Source organism: Podarcis liolepis (genome assembly GCF_965112155.1).
Source record: "Podarcis liolepis genome assembly, chromosome: 2".
NCBI classification, from domain to species: domain Eukaryota; kingdom Metazoa; phylum Chordata; class Lepidosauria; order Squamata; family Lacertidae; genus Podarcis; species Podarcis liolepis.
In genome coordinates this window covers 81,875,443-81,890,944 of record NC_139555.1, presented here as the reverse complement: position 1 = coordinate 81,890,944, position 15,502 = coordinate 81,875,443, and the positions used below count along the sequence as shown (strand labels likewise).

At 40.5% G+C, this 15,502-nt stretch overlaps 1 long non-coding RNA gene across 1 annotated transcript in view; it reads left to right on the top strand.

Annotated features, from left to right (window-relative positions):
- Positions 1-400: 400 nt before the first annotated feature.
- Positions 401-15,502, top strand: part of LOC310700255 — a 31,745-nt gene continuing 16,643 nt past the window's right edge. Inside the window, exons 1-2 of the long non-coding RNA XR_014522538.1 lie at positions 401-430; positions 8,012-8,084. This is a non-coding gene — a long non-coding RNA (uncharacterized lncRNA). The remainder of the gene's footprint in view (positions 431-8,011; positions 8,085-15,502) is intronic.

Below are 15,502 nucleotides of genomic sequence, written 5' to 3'. Positions count from 1 at the left end.
TAACGGCATGCACTTTCCGCCTCTCTGAGCAGCATGCAAAAAGGAATGCACCGCCAGCCACCAACAAATACATTTTTCCCCTTATGGAAATTAAATCAGATAAAATCTGGCATAAAGAGGGTGTGAAGTACTTGTCCACACCAGTGGAACAATATCTGTCTCAGAAATTGAAACTGGCAGATTATCACAGCACTCCTAGCCAGAGCATTAATTAAATTGATGGTTTGAGGGTGAATTATAATTTATAAAGATTGGCGCCACTCTGCTAATATTCCACCTACAGGGGATACAGCCAGTTGCATTTTAAAAAGTCAAGCAACATGGTTATATCAGAAATCTGGCTGGGTAGCATTGCTCTCTCATAAGCAACTTCCTAAACTATCTCAGACTCAGAATGAGAGGTTGGTGACCAAAGATCAAGACAAGCAAGGTTGGTGGCATAGTGGGGGTGGGGAGCCCTGGGCGGCCCTTGCCCCGCGCACATTTTTTGAGAGGGCACAACCAGGCACTCCCACTATACTTCATTCATTGAGTGAGGCCATGCCTGGACTGGCCTTTGGGACTGAGACATGGGCAGCAGCAGCAGCTGCTCCACTCAGGTCTGGCCGAAGGGCGGAGGTGTCGGAGAGGTGGCGGCGCTGCCCCTCTCCAATGCTGTGATTGCCCATCAGAGAGGGGGTGGGCAGTGGCGCCGCCTCTCTCTGGGGATAGGTCATTTCTTCCTTCAGATGCCCAGCGTGGAGAGGGAGGAATGAGCTTCCTTGGCCATGTTGCCTCATGGCAGCAGAGGAATGAACTCCATCAGGCCTGACCCCACGAGGCACCATAGGCTAGCTCTAGTCAAATTTAATAATAATAGTCTTCATTACCCGATCTAACAAACAAACCCTAAAATTAGGGGAATGCATCAACTCCAAAAGTTGGTTATGATTCCAATTTGAAAAATTTGGAAAAAATGAGACTTGGTTTCCATTTTATGCTTGGGAAATCACAATATTCCTATGAATCTTTTTGCTTTTGAGAGAATTATATGAAGGCGGCATAGTAATCCCTTCAGGGTGGATAAAGCCATCCAAATTACAGGCAAACGGGTTTCAGGGCTTTTGCACTAGCCACCTTTAAATTTTGATATAGATAGATGATAGATGATAGATGATAGATAGATAGATAGATAGATAGATAGATAGATAGATAGATAGATAGATAGATGATAGATAGATGATAGATAGATTTAAACTATAACTTTTTATTTCTTGGCTGAATGTAATGAAATTTGCAGGCAAGATTGCTCTTTCTGAGGGCACGAATCCTGCCAATTTTCAGAAGAATAGCTGTAGCAAATTTCCCATAAGGCAGCCATTACTGTTTGAGGGTGGGTAAAAAGGTATGATGATTTCATCCCTCCTAGCATTTTGCAGGCAATTGGTCTAAAACAGAAGACATAAAAAGGGGGCCTTTAGGTAAGAACATTGCCAAATATCCAACCATTTGTTTGTGCCTTTAATGCTGATTTGAAGGCAAGAACGAAAGGGGTTTGCTTTCCTTCATATGACTTTTTTTCTTTCTTTTTTGGCGTGGGCACTGATTCATTGGTATTAGGTAGGTGTGCCATGGTACTACACACAGAGCCCCAGGGAATGTGTGCTGGTTTGAGAAGTAGGCTAGGCTTGGTGTTGGAAAGTTCCTTCTTGTAGACTCATACATCTCTCATCCCTGTGTAGGAACAAAGCAATGAGTTTTGAGCTCTATAGCTATAAAAGGTCTAAGTATCAGATTGAGCACCCCTGAGATTCAAAATAATATTATGCTACTGTAACGTAGGCTCAGAATGAAGTAATATCTTAATATGATCTGTCATGTAGTCGTTCCGCTTTAGTCATGCAAACTACTTCTAAGTCAATCATCCCTGGCATGCTGTTAATAGTAAATTGTTCCTTTCCAATAGGGATTTCCAAATTGGCCTTAATAGGCTGATGATCATAGACACCAAATGGTAGCTATTCAAAATTAAAGAAGCTGCCAAGTGTCTTAGCTGGAAGACAAATGTAATCTACCCTATTCACAATAAGGACAATTTGTAAGTTGAGACACCTTTTTGTCATGTGCTTATGTATAATTAGATATAATTTGAAAAGGACTTTCATTAACAAGGATACCTGCAAACATAGTTTTCCCATCTTTTAATTCACAATGTGGGTAGCAGAAGGAATTTCCAAGATCCAGTTCCATGTGATGGGCCAAAACTTTATTTTTAATAACACTTTGCATGAGTATCACAGTCATTTGGCAGTGTAAAATTTGTACAGTTATTCTTCAGAAGTTCTACGGCAGAGCTCAGTTCCTGCCAAATAATGCCTGAGCATTCTTGAACAGAATGTAAATATTAGTTGTAATTAGGGAGATGGATTCTTCATGCCAAACACTTAGAATCAATAAAAGTGGAATTAAGAAGGTCTATTAATTCACAGCACATTATCCTTTTGGAATTGACAAAAATAGTAAGTGTTCCAACCCGCTCACATCTGTCAAATGCTCACAAGGCCCCCAACCCCATTGAACTTCATGATGAAAATCTTCCCCAAACAGGAACAGTAATTCACATATCAGGCAGACAAATGATAACAAACTCTTCTCAAAATGAAAAAAGAAATCTTTTTAAACCACATCTCAGCTTGCAATATTATAAGATAAAGTAACAAGACTATAGCTATCCACCAAATTTTGGAGTGCGGGAATAAATAGGTTTTTGCACAAGTTTGTGTAAATTGCTCACCACATGGTCTATTCACCCCAGATATCAAGGGTCTGGGATATTCTTTCCTAGTGTTCTTTTCTCTGTATATCCATGTAAAAGAAGATAACTGAATCATCGATACAGGGATCAAGATGTGTTTTCATGCTAAAACTCTATTCTGCAGGCAGATTGGCAGGGTGTATGTCTAACATTAGTTTTTCAATTGGTATTCTGTCCCCAAGTTTCTTTTTCTTTTTCTTGAAGGCTCTATTCCTGGAATATTGCATGAGCCTCTGTGACACAAATCTATGTTTAAGAGCTGCCCTTCTGCTCCAAGAAAAACAATCCCAATTTCTGTGAGGGCCATGTCCTTTAGAAGAACTCTCAGAAAGAGACTGGGGCTCCATAAAGCCAAGCTTTATTGTAACACTCGTTCTTGGAGCCTGGTTTCTTGTTCCAAATACATATTACTAGGCTGGATACTCAAACCTCAATCTTAACACTACCTCTGCTACTGGATGAGGGGGAAATTGTAACACAGACTATCTTACTTAAAGGGAATTGTAACTTAAATGTTTTCTTAATTGTGGCATAAATGACAAAACGGATGGTTCAGAAAGATGCTATGAAATATAAGATATGCACAATACCCATTAAAATTGTTTCTATTTCTTAGTTTTCCAGACTGAGATTCTTCCCAGCAATTGCCCCCAAATCTCAAAAGTGGGATCCTGAACCTCACAATTATTCTACCATTGGCATATCCAGACAGAGTCCTCAGATGATTCAGATCTCTTGTGAGAGAGATTTGAGCAGATTGTTGTTGGGAAATAATTCTTTTTTAATGTTGTGCCTTTCTCAGCAGTTCTAGTGTCCTCCACTTCCTCCGGTTTGGTTAGTAGGTCACCTTCCTTGGGTCCCACCTGAGCAAAATGACTGGCAATTCTGCTTTTTAGTTTGGCTGCTGAGGTGGAAGGAGTTGTGGAACCTTCTGGAGCAGCTTTTTTTTTGGGGGGGGGGGTACAGCAAGGTACAAGAAAGAAAAGAGAAATCTGCGGGTGTGACATTGATCTCACCTGCTTTCTCTGCCTTGTAATCAAATGCCCCAGGGTACATTATTTTCAAACTGTTTCCACCACTCTTTTGTCCATTTTGTCATCTCATATTTTATTTTGGCAACAGTGTATAGAAGTGGTAGTTTCAGACTGCCCCCAAGGAGAGACTATGCTCTAAACACATTCAGCTCAATGAATCCCCTCTCCCAGGCACCTGAAGTAGGGATGGACCAGCCAACAATTATTAGTTCTCTCAATTCCTCCTTTTCCCAATATTAAATTCAGTTTGCAATGCTATAGCCATTTGCGATTTTTTAAAAGGAAAATCCTTGCGAAAATCCTTTAGCATTTTAATTTCTCCTAATATACACATTTTTGCACGTAGTTTTGACAATTGTACATTGTTGTAGGTTACTTTTACTAATATGTACATTCATATGCACACATATATGCATGTTTATACACATTGCCTCATAAAATTCATAAAAGTGTGAACTTCAAAGGATGGCTGTGTTTCTGTTGACTTATTGTTTCGGAAATTGCTAATTTAGTAAGTTCATATTTAAAAGATAACTGAATCATTTTCCCCCACTTCTCACCACCCCCATCCTGAAAATATCCTTCCTTCCTTTTTCCTGCAATCAGTGCCTTCCTGCTTTTTCAATACCCGTTCCTCCTTCATACTGTGTACTCAACTCAATGTCTTCACCTCTTAGGATCAAAGGATCTATTACCTTCAAAGGATATATCATGATAAATCTCTTAGTTGTGGAGTGCAAGAACTCTTGAAGACTAGGCTGCCTAAGAGTAAGAGGGAAAAGGCCTCAACCATTTAAACTGCCTAGTTCTCAATGTTGCCTATGTTAAGGACCACCATTTTGAATATAGTGGTAAGCGAGGAAAAGCTTGATAAGAACAAAATATTTAAAAGTATAAAATCATAACTCCGCTTAAATAAATGAGACTCACTTTTGGCTCATCTAGAATTGCCCTTGCCTTGCTGCTTTCCCCCAGGGATACCCGATCTTTACAGCTGAATCGGCACAAACGTCAATCGATTGACGTTTGTGCCTATTTATCGTTCCGTGTGCTGCTCTGGTGCCGGTTCGCCAGAGCAGCTTCGTCACGCTGGCCACGTGACCCGGAAGTGTCTGCGGACAGCGCTGGCTCCTGGCCTTTAGAGTGAGATGAGTGCGCAACCCTAGAGTCTGTCAAGACTGGCCCGTACGGGCAGGGGTACCTTTACCTTTATCGCTAAAGAGTGGGATTTCTGGGGGAAAGTGATGGGGCAAGAGCAAAACCACTCAGACTCGTCACAGAACAAGAGCAAGCCTGGGTGAGCCCTTAAACTCACCACGGATACTAAAAACATAAAAATATTGGCGGCAAGGATAAAGAACAAAGCCTCAAAAACTAAGAGAGCTAGAACATTTCGTAATAATCTCTGAATTACACTGAAGACCAGTATTTATTTAAAATAGTGGTGTACTGCACAGATAAGTTATCAGCATATTGTAATTGTATGTGCGTGTGCATAATTATGTACAGATGCAAAGATCTCATGTAAAAAACAGCCTCTATTCCCTCCAGCTGAAAAGATAACATTCCAAATATATATTCATTTGGTAATTAGTTTAACTTGGATACATAACTTATTATTGTATAGACTTGTCTGAGGCATGTGCTCTATGTTGTGTATGATGTGGATTATATTCGATGTGAATGAACAAAATGTGGACTCTGATTGTTGCACAGAGTTGTGTATATTTGAAATATAGAATCATTGAATTGTGAATGTTTTGTCAGTTTTTTCCATGCATTTTCATTATTTAGGACCTTTGTGAATGATTTTGTTTTATTAAATAGCTTTACAGGCTAATCCACTGCAAATGTAAGCCTCCCTTGGTTCAATGGCATCTATTTTCAAATAAATATACATACTGGTGCATTCACAGTCATTTTTGGCTTTTGTCACATTGCATAGATGTCAATAATGTTTCTAAAAAGCATTTCTTTTATATGCAGACTTTGCTGTACCTGAAGTGCCATATTAATACTGTTATATTTTAATGTGGGAAATCCTTATATTTTTTCACACTGGTTTTTTAATAATGGCTTAGACATGATTTCATGACTTTTTAAATAAGTAAAACTAGACCATGACCATGTCATGAATTCACTGCTGCAAAGGACGGAATTGAATCAAAATTGTACACACATTAGAGAAGTATGCATCCCTGTGCTATCACTGATTTTAGAATGTGATAACGACTCCTTGAGGCAGAAGATTAGTTTAGGGGTGTAAAGGGCAGATTTGTTCACCAACAGAAGAGAATGACTGGAGGCCCCAGAAGGAACAGCAGAGGGGGCTTCTGCGCAAGCAACAAAATATCCCAGCTGACCTTGTCAACGGCATATAAGAGTTTAGTGTTAAATGAATTGTACCCCTAATATTTCTATTAAGATCTTAACAAAGCATCTCATGTAAATCTCTGTATCACCTACCACTAAAAAGCAATGCTAATTGAATGTAGCAAATTGTTTTTGCTCTTCACTCAATCATTATTTTTGACATACTTTTTTTAAAAAAAAATCCCCATCCACCTTCTCCTCACTAATTACCACACTGATAGGAAGCCTAGCCTAGGAACATAACAGATGTGTGACTCTCCCATTTGCTCTAAGGCAGAATAGATAGGCACAATTTATTTCTGTTATACGTTAATATGTGCAGAGGAGAGCGCTATAATTTTCCAGTAATGTAATCTAAGCAAGACACATGTAAAGAAAGTTGTGTCTGTATGTTTTCCTGGACTAGGTGTGCAGCACACAAATGGTTTATTTAAACGAACAATGCAATTTCCCTAAGCTGGGTGTTTAGTTTTCTTTATGGAAGGAAATGGAAATTGTTGATTTAGCTCCCATCTGCACGCAGCAACAATTGCCAACATTTGTTCTTTTGCATGAACACTTAAACACACACTGATGTATCAAGCAATAAAGATCTCCCAGAGAAAGAAAACAAAATACAGAGTCCCTGCAGCAATCGACAGTGTGTGGCTAGGGACACTCAAGGGACCAATACACTCCATCACTGTGAAGATATAGATCCCCTTCTCTCTTTCACTCCTTTTGCAAAGATGTCTGATGTCCCTCCAGGTTCCACAATCTGGATTTGATTATAAACCCTGAGCAGCAGATCTATCATTCATGCTCCTGAACATGCCAACATGCGCCATTTGTGGCGATGCCAACCAATGGTGAAGCTTCTCTCATTATTGTCATTGAAAATATAGTGGTTTGGTGTTTGTGCTATTTCCTGGATTTTGGTGATATAAGATTGCCCAGCAATTTGCTTCTTTTGCCAACAACACTAAAGAATTTTATAATAAATCCCTTCTATATTTACTCAGTCCACCACTCTGTCACTGAAATTAGCCATTTATGAACATATGTTCTGTAATACCTGTTTTCTTTTTCAGTTTGACTCTTCTTTGAATCCTAGCAGAAAATCAATCAAAATATGGTTTGCTACTCCTTTCCCTCCACTTTGAAGATTGTGTGTGTGTGTGTGTGTGTGGTTTTAAATGGATATAGTACTCACAATTTCACAATATATGACAGCAAAGCTAAATGGACCACACTTGAGATATGGTGCATTTTGCTTAGAAATCCTGTAAAACAATTGATATGAAATATTAACTATAACTACATTCAATGTAACCAGGGGACAGAAAAATTAATTCAAAAGAAGTAAAATATCTAAATCAGCTTGTATTGCCAAGTCTATGATTCTGCTGTTTGTTTTTTAAACTTTGTCTCAGGGAAGGCGTAATTTCTATATCAGCTGCATATAGAGCAGCATACCATAAATGATCAGATTTACTCAGAATATAAGCATTACTTTGGTGAGCGACAATCCAAATCAATGTGCATGTAGCCTTGGTTAGATACTGTGAATATGATCAACCAGCTGTTTGGTAACAAGAAGAAAACAAGGAGAAATAAAACCATCTCCATAACCTTCCACCCTGAAAAGTTTAAGAGTGCTTACTGGGGCTACATTTGTGTAGGCCAGCTGCTTAATAAGGTAGGGAAATAGCACAGATGCAAAATTCCTCACGCAAACAAAGAAATGCTTGCTGCCACAAAAGTATGGCCCCTAGCTAGATTGCACTAGTAAGATATCTTGGACATTTTCACTGACATCACAATATTCCAGATATACAACCTTTTCCATTGCAACCTCACAACTATGAAATGAACTCCTGAGAAGACGGAATAGATCTCTGGAGGTAGGTAGATCCCAGTTTCAATCACTGGCATTTCCAGGTGGAATGCAGTGGGGGAAACCTCTGCCGGTGACCCTGGAGAACCACAGCCAGTCACAACAGACAACAGAGAACTTGATGGACAAATAATCTGACATGGTATAAGAACATTTCCTGTATTCATTTCTAGGGTGCATTAATGTACAACCTTCTGACTTTCTCTTCCCCACTTTTTAAACCCTGAAAATTCCACCTTACAAGTCTAGTTGAGGAGTGGGAGAGCACTACTTTTATTGTGTGTGGGGGGGAATCTTGGACCTGTAATAATTTTGATACTTTATTTTTATTGTATGTCGGGAGTTAGCTTATGGGGATTTTTTTTGTATTGCTTCTAGGTATTTCACAAACTGTCTTGAGCTTTAAAAGAAGCAGGGTATAAATACATACATAATACTTAATGACCATATACCAAGGAGAGAGAGAGAGAGAGAGAGAGAGAGAGAGAGAGAGAAGGTCAATATGGATCTTACATACATTGAATTATATTCGTTCCACAGCATCAAAGCAGAGGACAGACTTTCTTCCACGTAGGCAATTGGATTCATTAGTTCATATGAAAGAGTAGAACTGACATGTGTTAAACTGACCACAAGAGGTCACTCTTATTTTTTTATGGCATGTACTGGAAGTGTATTAAGAATTTCAGCGGCTCTAAAGTGTTCTATTATTGCATCTATTTCAAAGCAGAATTCCATATAGGTATCTACACATGAGTAACTCCAATTGATTTCAGTGAGACTTACTCCCAGGTAAGTGCAGATAGGATTGCAGCCATATCATAACCCTCGTCATCATTTACCTGCCCTTCACCCTAAGGTAGCAGTTTAAAGCAACTTAGAATAAATTGAATTCTAAAAATATACACCTCAGGGGACAAAAGCCTGGGTGAAGAGGTGTGTCTTCAGCATTCACTGACAGCTGTGCCGTGGAGATGCCAGGTGTACTTCTCTGAATAGGGGGTTCCACAACTTTGTGGCTGCCATAGAGCGTGCCCTCTCCTGGGCAGCCCCTGAGCTTTTGAGAGCAGTGCAACAACCAAGAGGGCCCCCTCTGCTGATCTCAGCACCTGAGAGGGTATGTAGGGAAGGAGGAGGCCTCTCAGGTATTTGGGTTCTGAGTCCTTTGGGGCTTTAAGACCTGCACAGTGAACCAAATGGAGATTCCGAGTCATTTTGAAGTGCAGCCCCATGGAGAGAGGAAGTTACCAGAGCATGGAATACAGTGGCCAAGTTATTTCTGTTCGAAATGGAGCTACAGCAGTAGTGGAGGAAAGGCACTCCTAGCTGCCAAAGTCATCACAGTTGTGACTCTCTTAGTTTTCTTCAAGGAATGCTCAGTATTAGGTCACAGGAAAGGCACAAGGAATGTTTGAATGTCACCAGGCAGGGCTATTGCATTCTTTTAATAGGCCTCTATAAAAGCACTCGATAGATTATTGCTTCCAAAGATATTGACTTGGCTGGTCTACAAATCCTTGCCAGTAAAATGGATATTTCTGATCTATTTCCATCACTGCATTGACTTACAATGCACTGCTGACATATGATTTCTGCAGCGAGAGAATAATGGATTTCTCCCATTTTCCTTCATCTTCAGTCAGTGTGTTCTGCATTCCACTCTGCTTGAATTCTGCTTCAACTAGGAGAAGGTCTAAAATTAATTCGGGAATTGGAGCATACTGTTTATGATTCCTTCATCTCATTTGTATCCTCCCTGCCAGAAACAGCGGTGGATAGGGTAAGATGTATTCCACACTGTTTCTCTCCCTGCTCTTTTTTTTACCTACTGGTGAAATCTTCCGTCCCCTGCAATTCCCCTGTTGATTGACACCATGCCATTATTAAGCTTTTCCTTTAGTAACAGTGCAGGAGTGGGGAATTTTCATCAGAAGTGTAAGAGGAGAAGGAAGGTTTTACATTTTCTTCTGCCTGCAAATCCCACTTCTGCTGCTGAGCTGACTAGGGAACATCAGAGTGATGAAAAGGAGCTGGACTGCTGAAAAGAATGAATCTTCTTGTGTAGCCCCACACCATTCTTCCCACTGCTCATCAGTGGGAGGGTATGTTGTGGGCCATGTAAGATTTGTCAGTTGGCCAGAAGCAGCTCAGGGGGTGCAGATGTTTCTCAGAGACTATGCATACTGACTGGAGAACGTGCACATTGCCTGGAGAATGTATACATACTACGTTTGAGATATGCACATTACCTAAGGCCTGCTGAGAATTATGCATAATAGCCAAATAATGTACCAAATTAAGCCAAATGTGCACATTCTCCAAGGCCCAATTATGTGTAATGGCTGGAGGATCTAGAAAATTCAGTTGAGATATGCACACTTCCCAAGGTATGTTGGGGATTATGTACTGTATATTGACCAGGAAATGTTTACGATTCCCTATTCATGGAAGGCTAATGTGCACATTCTCCATGAGGCCTGGTGAATATACACAATGGCTACTTATTATGGACATTAACCATTCAGCTTATATTCCCCTTAACATACACACACAGTTTTGTTCTTTCTGGGCCAAATTTTCTGTTTGTGCATGTGTGCACAGATACAAATTTGCAAACATGTGAGTTCTGTTTCAAGCAGAAAAACAAAAAAAGTGAGTTCTGCTTAAAGTTGATGAGTACCACAGATATTTGCAAAGAAGAGGTGGCTATGAAGGTTTTATTATCATGTGTTGCATTTACACGCCAGTGCACAGGTGTAAATCATAGCCTATGAAATGTCATTTATAAGCATGCCTGGGAATTTTCTTTTTAATCCAGATGAATATTTGCCTCTGTTTAAACCTTGCCTCTCTCACTGAAGGTACCAGATCTTATCTTGTATATGATCTTGAATTTTCGTGCACATTTAAAGCCATTTACAGCTGTTCTATTGTCCCAGGTGCAATAATTTATCTGTGTTCAGTTTCCTTTGGAATGAGTCACTGGAAGCTTATGATATTTGAGTTTATTATGAATATACAGGTTGAGCAAATTGCTTAAAAACTCCAGAAGCCAAATCCACTGCCCTATATCAAACCTCCAGAGGCAGCCCAGAGCGCAAAGCAAACCCTCTTCCACTGTGTCTCATTCAAAACTGCAGTCTGTCTGCCAAAGTGCTTCTGTTGTTTTCTAGCCACACCTACCCTGCTCTCTCCCCTCTGTCTTGGGACAGAGAAGAAAGCAGATGATACACCTCCTTCTCCCCTTGGACCATTTATCCCTGATCTGCCTAACAGAAGAAGTCCCTGGCATCTTTGCCACTGACTATCTATTTATTTAAAAGCACTTCTAAATCACTTAATAGTTTCAAAACTTCTAAATGCACAATTATTATTATTATTATTATTATTATTATTATTATTATTATTATTATTATTATTAACTTGTACCCCACCCATCTGATTGGGTTGCTCCAGCCACTCTGGGAACACATGCTACACGAGACATTTAAAGCCTCCTGATACAGGGCTGCCTTCAGATGTCTACAGAAGCTCATATAATTGGCTATCACTTTGACACCTCATGGGAGGATGTTCCACCAGAAAGCCCTCAGAGGTGGACCTCAGCGTCCAGGGCTGAACAATGTGAGTGGAGGCACTCCTTCAAGTATACAGGGCTGATATCATTTAGGCCTTTAAAGGTCAGAAGCAACACTTTGAATTGTGCTTGGAAGCATACTCGGAGTCAGGGGTACCATCTTGCCCTCAGGGTTGTGAGTGCCCACCACTGCACGCAGACGTGCAACATCACACACACACACCTGCACATGATGTCACAAGCACTATGTGCAGGCGTGTGCATGTGACGTTGCATGTCTTCGTTATGGTGGCCGGCAGTGGCTCCTCTTCCTCTTCAGCCAGCAAGGCACCCTTTTCCGTGGGGAGGGGCTCGGACTTGGAGGCAGAGAGACTCTGTCTCCACATATGAATTCTACCCCCCAGAAAAGCATGCTTTGCTTTCTGGCTGAGGAAGATGGAGCTGAACTGCTTTGCTCCCTGCTGGCTTTTTTTCATTGACTTTGTGGGTGCCCCAGTTATATTATTGTGGGTGCCCAAGCACTCACAGCTGCCTGGAGTTGGCTTCTATGCTGGGAGCCAACGTAAGTCTTTTAGGGCCAGTGTTATATGTTCCTATATAGTAGCCTCTCCCAGTCACCAGTCTGGCAGCTGCAATCTGGATTAATTGTAGTTTCCAAGTCACCTTCAAAGGCAGCATCCTTAGTCATCTAATCTTTATAGGTAAAATTATCCACCCTGAGCATTTTTAGGATTTTCTCATTCCCCGAAAGTTGCCAAATATGCCCCTCCACTTTCCCCTTCCCACAAAAGGTGGGCAAGAGCTATTTGGCTCAGGTTTAGTTTTTAAAATAGGTTATTATTAAATATTTGGAATGGAGCATCTGTAATGAAAAACAAAACCACAACATTTCAGAAACATGCTGTCTGTGGAATACAGAAGACATCCATATTGGTTGGATTTATTTTGCCTGCATCCATCTGTGCATTCTGTCCCATTTTCCTGGTGAAATATTTGATTTCTTTATTTATGCTAGTATCTATGAACGCCACAAGCTCTGTTTATGTTTTCACTTATAAGAGTTAGCTTATTTTCCCAACCACTTACTGGAAGGAAAATAAAAAATTCCTTCCAGTAGCACCTTAAAGACCAACTAAGTTAGTTCTTGGTATGAGCTTTCGTGTGCATGCACACTTCTACTATCTACTACTGGAAGGAAAATGATAGAAAAGTCAAGATATTTAATCCTGATGATGCAAAGGTGGCAGTGATTACTCTCACACTGTGTCTATCTTTTGGTTGAGGTTTGGACAACTTGCAACAGTTGCCCAATATTTACAATGTCATTAGTACAGCAGCTCTCAGCAGACACAAACCCAAATCTGACAGCTGATCCTTTTCACATATACTTATTAAAAGCTCAATATTCAAGTCACAATTGCAGCTACATTTTTTTAAAATAATATTTATTAAGAATTTAATAATTACAAAAAGAAGAAAAAGAGTTAAACAAAGCAAAACAATACAATACAATACATAAAAAGCAAAAAAAGAAAAACACTGCTTATCTTAACAAAACAAAAGCAAAAACAAAGACAGAAACAATTAAAAACACATCCAATATTTTCATATCTTGTCTTTCATTTACTTGTTTCGACGACCTCCTCACACCTCCCTTTTTTGTATTCTAGTTCAATTAGCTATTTCAGCAAATCCTTTCCATCTTTCCCAGTTTTTGTCCTATAGTTTATCTTAACACAATCTAACCTTATTCCCCCCCCCCCTTTGGCCCATTAACAGTCTATTTTTACTTAATTCTTTATAACATTTCTGCTAAAGCCATATAACTTCATTCCAGCATCCTTCTAACATTCACAATTGCAGCTACATTTCCTTGCCAATATTCAAAACCTGAACTGGGAATAGTTCTTGACCCACAAGCTCTGTATTATCTTCAACAAAGTAAAATAGTCAAAAGTCGGGTGCTAGCTTAAGCCAGTATCAGTTGGCATGAATGTCAATGGTTGCGTTTTTACACAATGTTAAGCCAAATTACAGCTTAGTGTGAGCTTGCAGACTTCCAGAGAGGAGACTGAAGTTCCTTTGCTCTTCCCAGATCCTTTAAGCTCCATGTTGTGAGGCAGCTAAGCCAAGGTTTGGCTTAGTAGGTCATCTGAACCCAGGCTCATGTTTAAGCCCTCTCCTCCTTAACAATGACAGGTAGCCAACAGGAAACCTTGGCTACAGAGCTCTCCAAAATCCAGTTCTGCTAAACCATAATTTGGCTTACCAGGTCAATGTTTCATCTTTTCATAAACAATGTGGGGGGATAAAATTGAACCCTGCTGACTACTTCAGATGTTCTACATCATTTAAGGTCAAGTGGCCATCACACCCGCACATACCCCGTCTCCCTCCACCCACAAATTCACACACAAATGCACCTTTCCACTGGATGAAGCCACATCAGGCATGCAGACCAGGGACTAGCACTGTTGACTAGCACTATTTTTCTCTCCTCTGCCAGGCCTTGCTCCACTAGAGTGACTGATGAGGTTAAAATTCCTGTCAGCAGCTTTGAGTTTACCTCAGGATTGTTCCGAGTTCCAAACACTGCTGTTTCTGTGGCTATTGGTGGACAGACCTTTCCCAGCTGCGGTACCAGAAATGTCACAGGGAAACCCGGTCCATCTCTTTCCCAGTAAAAGCTGAATTGCAGAGAAGTTTATGAACTTGAAGAGTAGGAAAGCCTTTCATATTAAAGGAAAGAAAGAGACTAGAGAGCCTGTCCTCCCACTTGGTTTTTGCCTGCTCTCACAGCTCTAATAAAAACATATGGAGAAGGTAAATTAGGACAGCCGACTGCTTCTGTCAACGCTGAACAAACAGCATCTTTAAACTTTATGTGTGACTTAGAATCCAAGAATGCAGACTTTGTTTTAGTTGATGGGCTTGTTAAAGAAAATACTTTGATAGCAAGGAGGGAAGGGGGGGCAGAAAAGAGGAGAATTATATAGAAATGAGAGCAGATTAAAGTACAAAAAGAACCCCTGACATCAGACAGAAGCCTGTTTGATTAGGTCACCCTATAGACTAGAAATAATTAAAAATAAAGAAGATAGATGGAATATGTCAGGTGCTTAAAACAACATCACGAAGCCTACTCAGAGAAGCACATGTTTGTGCAAGCCGAGGAAGTGAGGTTGTGGCAGATGTGGAATATTTCTGCTGGCTGAAGGCCTCAAGTGGACAAGGAAGAGGATTTTGAATACTGTGCAAGTAAATGTGATACAAGGTACATTAAAAAGCCAAAGCAAATCGGAGGTGGAGTTAAAAAGCAAGAAGAATGCTTGAAAAATTGTAGTGGTGCTAAGGACCAGGCAGATACTTCTGCTAAAAAGAATGCCTCAGTTATCCAGCGTATGCTCCTCAGTCCTGCGCTCTTCTCTTCCCTTGGCCCCCATTCCCCCCCCAAAAATGTTGTGGCTCTTTGGATAATAGCCACCCAGCTCTCCTGCCTCCTGCCCACCCAGCTTTCAAAATAATGAAGGAAGCATTTGCTTTCAGAAGAGCATTATTAAAGCCCCAGGTGAGCGTCTCCCTCTTGTTTTCCCCTGACAGGGATTCCTGCAACAGAAAGCCTCAGCAGGCTGGCAGGTGCTGTTAGGATCAAAGCTGAACCTCCCACAGAGCTTTATGGGGATTTCCACACTAATATGCTGATACACACATTGGCCAGATAACTGACATTGCCTAAATATTTGCCCTTGACTGCTATGCTTGGCCTCGCGCTTGTAGCAACAAGGGTGGTTTGCAAGTTAGTCTCTTCAGCCTGCGTACCTCTCTCTGCTATTTTATCCAATTCCCAT